The 7,311-nt window shown below is 41.4% G+C and overlaps 1 long non-coding RNA gene across 1 annotated transcript; it reads left to right on the top strand.

Annotated features, from left to right (window-relative positions):
• The first annotated feature begins 312 nt into the window (after nucleotides 1-312).
• LOC139027201 (uncharacterized) lies at nucleotides 313-4,287 on the top strand. The gene is made up of 4 exons (XR_011479265.1): nucleotides 313-334; nucleotides 2,587-2,876; nucleotides 3,645-3,776; nucleotides 4,199-4,287. It is a non-coding gene; the product is annotated as an uncharacterized lncRNA (long non-coding RNA).
• Nucleotides 4,288-7,311: the final 3,024 nt, after the last annotated feature.

Genomic DNA, 7,311 nt, shown 5'->3' with positions numbered 1-7,311 from the left:
TTTTCAACCTGCCTTTGAGACAATATTTCATTGTTATAGCAGTCACTCAACTATCTGTTCAAATATAATAGATCATTTTTTACATGGACACAGTCGACCGTTCACCAGAATCGTGCTCTTTTTAGGATTTTGGAAATCGAGCAGAGGAACGCAACCTCCAACGACAAGACCAACATTACGGGCGCGGCGCAAAACGGGCCAGGTACACAGCGCCCTTGTCAGGGGAGGACGAGTCTGAACACAGCGAGGCAAGAGCAACCCCAGGAAGAGGGTGAGGAGGAAGAAGAGTTGACGAGGAATGAGGACAAGATGGGAAGAGGTCCAGTCTACAACAGTTGAGTGTTAACTAACTAGTGTGTGGTGTGTGTGTGTGTTTGTGTGTTGTGTTGTCGTGTGTGTGTGAACATGTACTAAAAGGGATGTATCAACACACACAAACTCTCTTACAAGGTCTTGTACAACAACATCAGGCAAGCCATAGCCTATTCTATTGGCAATCACTACTCACTACCAGGTAGTTGTAAATGAAACTTTGGGAATTTCTTATCTTGAGTCGGGAAGGGATCATTGAGAACTAGGCCTACATTACGCACAACGGTCGCGCTTCATGTGTAATTTTGTACGTACGACGAGTGGCAACACTTCGAAACAACCTACCACTCTTTGAAAGATGTTCCGTATCCTCTTCGGCCGTGCCTGCAGAATCTTACTCTTTTGGATTAAGCCCTTTGTTATTTACTCCTTAAAGTTCCCGCTGAAAGTTTCAACTTCCCTCATACTGACTCCCTCTGGAGTCTAGTGACCCATTTACCATGGTTGCATCCAAAATGGCACCCTATTCCCCATAGAGTGCACTACTTTTGACCAGGGCCGATAGGGCTCTGGTCAAAAGTATTGCACTCTGTAGGAAATAGGATGCCATTTGGGACGCAGACATGGTTTCCTAATGCTAATTTAAACTACATAGTGCTGACGTTATAGTCAACAATGTCAAAAAGGTTATCCATTAGGCTTTTGATTTGTAAATGTTGCAGACAGTGGCTTGCTCTGATTATTGATAGCCAATGCTATCTGTGTATACACACACGGTACCAGTCAAAGGTTTGGACACCTACTCGTTCAAGGGTTTTTCTTTATTTTTACTATTTTCTACATTGTAGAAGGAAAAGCAGCCAACAAGTGCTCAGCATATGTGGGAACTCCTTCAAGACAGTTGGAAAAACATTCCAGGTGAAGCTGGTTAACACTTTTGGTTAATACATGATTCCATATGTGTTATTTCATAGTTTTGATATCTTCACTATTATTCCTCAATGTAGAAAGTTGTATAAAAATAAAGAAAAACCCTTGAATGAGTAGGTGTGTCCAAACTTTTGACTGGTACTGTAGGTGCACAGGTTGAAAGAAATTTGAGTAATCAAGGTGACAGACAATGACACATTCAATACCGCCATGCACAATCTTGCCTGCATCTAGCTGATCTAGGGTGTAATCATTAGTACAACAGTTGCAAACGAGTTTCTTTTGGACAAATTCAGGAATGTTTATCTCCGTTTTGTTCCATTTGCTTCCGTTTAAGAAACGTTTTTCAACAGGATCTGCGCTATGAGTACACCCCTGATCACAATCAAACACAGTTCACTTTCATAGCAACCACATACAAACAGCATGATCCCTTTGATCGTTGGATAATTCCTTCTCGCATCTCTCCTCCTTTCACCTTTTCCCGTCGCTTGTGGACTTCAGTGCACAACACATCAGCTGCCTGTGACCAGCCGAGAACTTTTCCCAACCAAACCTTCATGTCATCATAACCGCCAAACGCTACGCACAGCCGACATCGTTGTCACCATATTAGCTAACGTCAAGTCAACATAGCTACTAAACTAACGGGTTAGTTAATCYGCTACAATCATCCAATAAAGTGTACAGTTAGCAAGCAGTTTAGCAGTTATACTGGTGGGCCCCGGTGGCAATAAATGAATGAAACTATAAGCATACCTTGACTTGTAAGAGTTTGTGTTAGATAGCCTCTCTCTTTGAGTCAACTACTCACCACATTTTATTCACTGCAGCACTAGCTAGCTGTAGCTTATACTTTCAGTACTAGATTAATTATCTATTCCGTTGATTGGGTAGACAACATGTCAGTTCATGTTGAAAGAGCTTTGATAGGTTGGAGGATGTCATCTGGAAGTTGTCATAATTACTGTATAAGTCTATGGAAGGGGGTGAGAACCACGAACCTCCTAGGTTTTGTATTGAAGTCAATGTACCCAGAGGAGGACGCAAACTAACTGTCCTCCGGCTACACGATGGAGCTACCCTACAGAGTGCTGTTGAGGCTACTGTAGACCTTTATTGCAAAACAGTGTGTTAATCAATTATTTGGTGACGTGAATATATTTAGTAGAGTTTTGTCTAAAAATAACTTTTAAAATGTTTAACTATTTACATTTTTCAGAAATATACTGAGGAGGATGGTCCTCCTCTGATGAGCCTCCACTGTTGTCTGTAATGTGCTGTATTGTGTTTGTGTGTTGTTGGTTAATGTACAGTTACAGTATATGGTATATCACTCCGCAGGCATTTAAAGCCAGGCAGCAGGTGAAGCCTAGTAAAGTAGAGGAGAGCGTGGAGTCGGACCACTTTGACGTGGAGGAGGACGATGGAGAGAAGAGAAGCGGAGGAGAAGCTTCCACAGCAAATGTCAGCAGCACTTCTACGAGCAGAGCGGAGGCCAGCGAGTCCGAGGACAGGGGGAGAGAGCCTCAGAAGGTCGGCAAGGGGCCTCAAGGGTCAGGTGACGTTTCAGGCCCCGCCCAGTCCAAAGCTCGGCTCAGGACGACCTGCCCCTATGGAAAGGGCTGTTACAGGTACATCCCCACATAACATTGTCTGAACAATAACTGTTGGAAATGTTTATTTAAGATAGTACTTGAAAAGACCTGCACGTCCGAGAACATGAATTTAGTCCGGCAAATGTTCCAACAAGTAATTTAATTCAAAGACTTGCCATATTTGATGGGTATTTTTATTTTATGTTGCTCCGGGTACTACAGATGAGATAAGTGCACTTGAGCTATTATGCATGTTACAAAACAAATGTTTTCTGTTCAAATTGGTTCCACGGCAGCACTTTCTGATACCAAAGAACTGAACATGTGCAGTATGTTTTTCCCCCCAGATAGTTTCTCTTATTTAAGGTTTTGTTTATTTTCAAACCACTGATAGTTAACAAACAACTACGTGAAGCATGGGATAAGCTACTGTATTCTCCAAGATGAGGGTGTGTCCCAAATGGCACCCTATTCCTTTTATAGTGCACTCCTTTTGACCAGGGACGATTATGGCTCTGGTAAAAAAGTAGTGCACTGCATGTGTGTATATATAGGGAATAGGGTGCCATTTGGGACGTACACAAGGATTAGCTTAGATAGAGCCTCAGGGTCCAAAACTAAATGGCAGAGAGCAGGTTCAAATGTAGATTCTCTTTATTGAGGCAAAGGAAATGAGCAAAGAGAAAGTGCTAGCTCAAAAGCTAAATGTTCTTCAAAGAATAMCAATCAAAATGGGATCGACCATAACATTTTAATAGCGAGCTTTCAATGATTTTCTTCTCAAAMTTGTTATTTCTATCAAAGGAAAAACCCAGTCCACTTCCAAGAATGCAGTCACCCCGGCGACAGCGACTACGAGGACAGTTCCGCGAAAGACGAGGAGGAAGAGGAGGACGCGGACCGACCTGAGTGTCCGTACGGCACAGACTGCTACAGGTAGGATGCACACCTCAATGTAGTCACCATTACAGGATAAAARAGACTGGTAWTCGTGTCTCAAGACCATTATTGKCAGGAAAAAAGTTGCCTAATAGCTTCTACAATTTCAACAGGAAAAGAGAATATAACCTATTTATTATAGCCAGATCTCCCCTGTAAAAGAGGTATTTTGACCTCAATGGAACTTTCTGGATACAGGAAGGTTAAATAAAAGAATAAGCCAGCAATCATAGGACTCGGATGACAGGAGAGTGTCTGACTGGACTCAATTTGTTGGCCTCCATTTTAASCTTGAGCGGTTGACATCAGCGACCAAAAGGCTTGAACAAATGGAGAGTCCGACATTTTAGCCTCATTGGCATTTGACAATACTAGTAGTTCTGGTAGTAAATCAACCATTTTCCCTGTTTTCTTTCCAGGAAAAACCCTCTCCACTGGAAGGAATACAAACACACCAAGAAGACTCGAGGTATGTTCATTTATATCTGAGAGAGAAAGACATGCTAACCTCTCACCCCCCCCCAAATGTTTTTGTTCCATTTTTGGTTCTCTTCAATGCAGATATAATCAGCCGTACATCAAATGAATCCAACTGGTATGCAGAGCAGAGAGAAGCAGAGAATAAGAGAACCTTTGATCTGAAGCAATGCTGTAAATGCCATGGATTGTGCAGATGCCCAACAATCTTTATCTGGGTATTGGATTGTTTGTTTTATCTTTTCAGATTTAGTCAGACAGCGATGTGTATGCATATCAAATACACTGTCGCCACTTAGTGGAATCCATTGAACGAACCCCTATAATCCACATTCCCCTCCAGAGTTAAAAGAAGCAAAACGATTAAACCAATTCCCTCCATGTCCTGATGGGACGTCAGCAGGATCTATAAGACTCAATGATAACATTGACTTCTGAAAGGAGGTGTGTAACTCAATTGTATTGCCTCATCTTACCAAGACTCGATAGTTATGATATGGACAGACTAGACACTGATCTTGGTCCACTTTTGCTTTTCCCCACTATGTGGTTAAGGATATGGGAAGGGGATGACTTAATCCAAGATGGGTTGGGGCAAGCTTTTTGGCTCGAGGGGCACAATCGGGATTTCGAAAATCATTTGGAGGGCAAGCAATTTTTTTAAACGATTTGTTTGGCAAAATCCATATTCCATTGTTATTTATAATGCCCCACCACCATCAAACCTCATGCGCGCCAGAGTTTGCACACTCCTGTTCTAGATCATTACCAAAGGGAAACACTTCACTCCAGAGCGTAGTTCAGCAGGTTGAGTAGTTACTGTTCTTAAATGCAATCCATCCAGTGACTAGTTTACCTGGCAAATTCTTTCAGTTACTGTGGATTACTTTCCCGTTAAAAAGCCATTAGAAGAAGACTGTGGTCGGACTCGCTCAGGTGGAACAACTTTAAAACTTGCGGCCTTTTTTTCCATGCTGAATGAATGATACCTATTTGAATCATGTTATGAGTGAATTAATAAATACCGGTAGCCGCTGCTTGTTGTGTTGCAACGTACCATAAAATATTGAATAAAGACACACCAATGTCTTGTGTAGCATCAATGGCAATTACTACAGCACGTTAAGCAATTCACTTAGAAATGGCGTTTAATATTGTTATACAATCACTTTCTGCAGCGCAAAAGCGGTATATTACAACGACGATGATGATGATGATGATGAGTGTTGGGGGCGATGACCAGCTTCAATCCAATTGCATGAGAGCGAGACATTGGTGAAGCTTCCTGACCTATGAGCCACCGACTCAACGACAGTGGCAAGGAGGACCTCAAAACCACTCACGAAAAGCCAAGGCCTTCACAAGCCGAACATGAACTAGTAGGCCTAAACTGGACTAATCACCCCTTACCTGTTTAAAAACTAAGCGTGCTCATTTAAGCGGAGTTACCATTTTTTCCTTTTCAAAACACCCTTGAAATCCAGCAGGTCTACAATCTCAATAATTATTTAGTCTGCCTGTGCTGGCTAAAATACAGTCAAGCAATTTACCCCATCAGGTGGGAAGAATCAATAACGGATTCTTGACCTGAATTTGTCGTATGAGGCTGTCATATTTGCTGACTGTACCTTTTAAAAAGGTGATTAAATTTGGTGGATACACAATGACACTTTCTGGGATAGTAATTAAATCACAAGCATTTTGAAGTGTAGGAAATTCGTGATATATGGTTTGTTGAAATAGTATGACAAGGCAGTTTTTAAATGTTTTTACTTCCTTTTAAAAGAATTTTCAGTGCCTTCAGAAAGTATATCACAACCCCTTGACTTTTTTTCAACGATTTTGTGTTACAAAGTGGATTTAAAGGTCATTTTTTGTCACAATCTACACAAAATGTTTTGGAATTTCAAAGAAAATAATCAGTACAGTAAACACCTTTGGTTGTGAATTGTTTTGGTAAGCTCTCTAAGAGCTTTGAACACACCAGGATTGTGCAATATTTGCCTTGATTATGCTTTAAAAAATTATCAAGCTCGGCTCAAGTTCATTGTGATCATTGCTAGATAGCCATTTTCAAGCTTGTGAGATCTTGAGCAGATTAAAGTAAAAACTGTTAATTAGGCCACTCCGGAACATTCAATCGTCGTCTTTCTGAGCACGCTCCAGTGAGACGCATTGTGTTTTAGGTTTTCGTCATTGTACCTGGCGTGAAAGGTGAATCTTAGTCTCCCGGTGGCTGTTGGAAAGACAAACTGAACTAGTCCCCACCGTTTCCTCTAGGCACCTGTCACTTCTTGTATAGTTTTTGTATGTGTTAGTTGCGTTCAGGTACGTGCGAGTTTACGACACCGTTGGGCAGTCCTTACGTTCGTTTCCTAGTTGGTAACTGGCCGTACCTAATTATCGGTCTCTCATATTAGAGGACCCAGCGTTGTTTCATACTCCTTTCTGATTGACGCATCTATATTTAAAGCCTTTGTACCATGTTTGTGTCAACATTGTTTGTCGTGGGTGGTTGTACCCTTCTGTTGTTTGTTGCCACCTACAAGGAACATCTTCCGTTCGTTCATCATTTTATGTAGTCATTTTTCCTGTTTCGTGCGTCTCTTCGTGTATAATATATGTAAGTTACGTAACTGTTCAGGTTTGTTCTACATTCGTCTTTGTTGTTTTGGATTAGTTATTCAAGTCGAAGCTCGTGTCCTTTTCGTCTACACTTAACATAAATGCATATGTCTAATACAACGCTGCAGTTTGTTTCCATCCCTCTCCTCCTCTTCGCATGAAGAGGAGGGAGGAACGCCGTACATGACCAGGTTTTCCTCCTAGGAATTTGCCTGTGCTTAGCTCTATTACGTTTATTTTTATCCTGAAAAACTCCCATAGTCCTTAAGAATAATAAGTATATCCATAACATGATGCAGCCCACCACATGCTTGAAAATACGAAGAGTGAGACTCCGGTGATGTGCTTGAATTTGCCCCAAACATTAACACTTTGATTCAGACAAAGTTAGTTTCTTTGCCACATATCTTACAGGTTTACCGTTTAGTGT

The sequence above is a fragment of the Salvelinus sp. IW2-2015 genome, unplaced genomic scaffold (genome assembly GCF_002910315.2).
Source record: "Salvelinus sp. IW2-2015 unplaced genomic scaffold, ASM291031v2 Un_scaffold8167, whole genome shotgun sequence".
Classification (NCBI taxonomy): domain Eukaryota; kingdom Metazoa; phylum Chordata; class Actinopteri; order Salmoniformes; family Salmonidae; genus Salvelinus; species Salvelinus sp. IW2-2015.
This window is presented reverse-complemented; position numbering and strand designations above follow the sequence as displayed.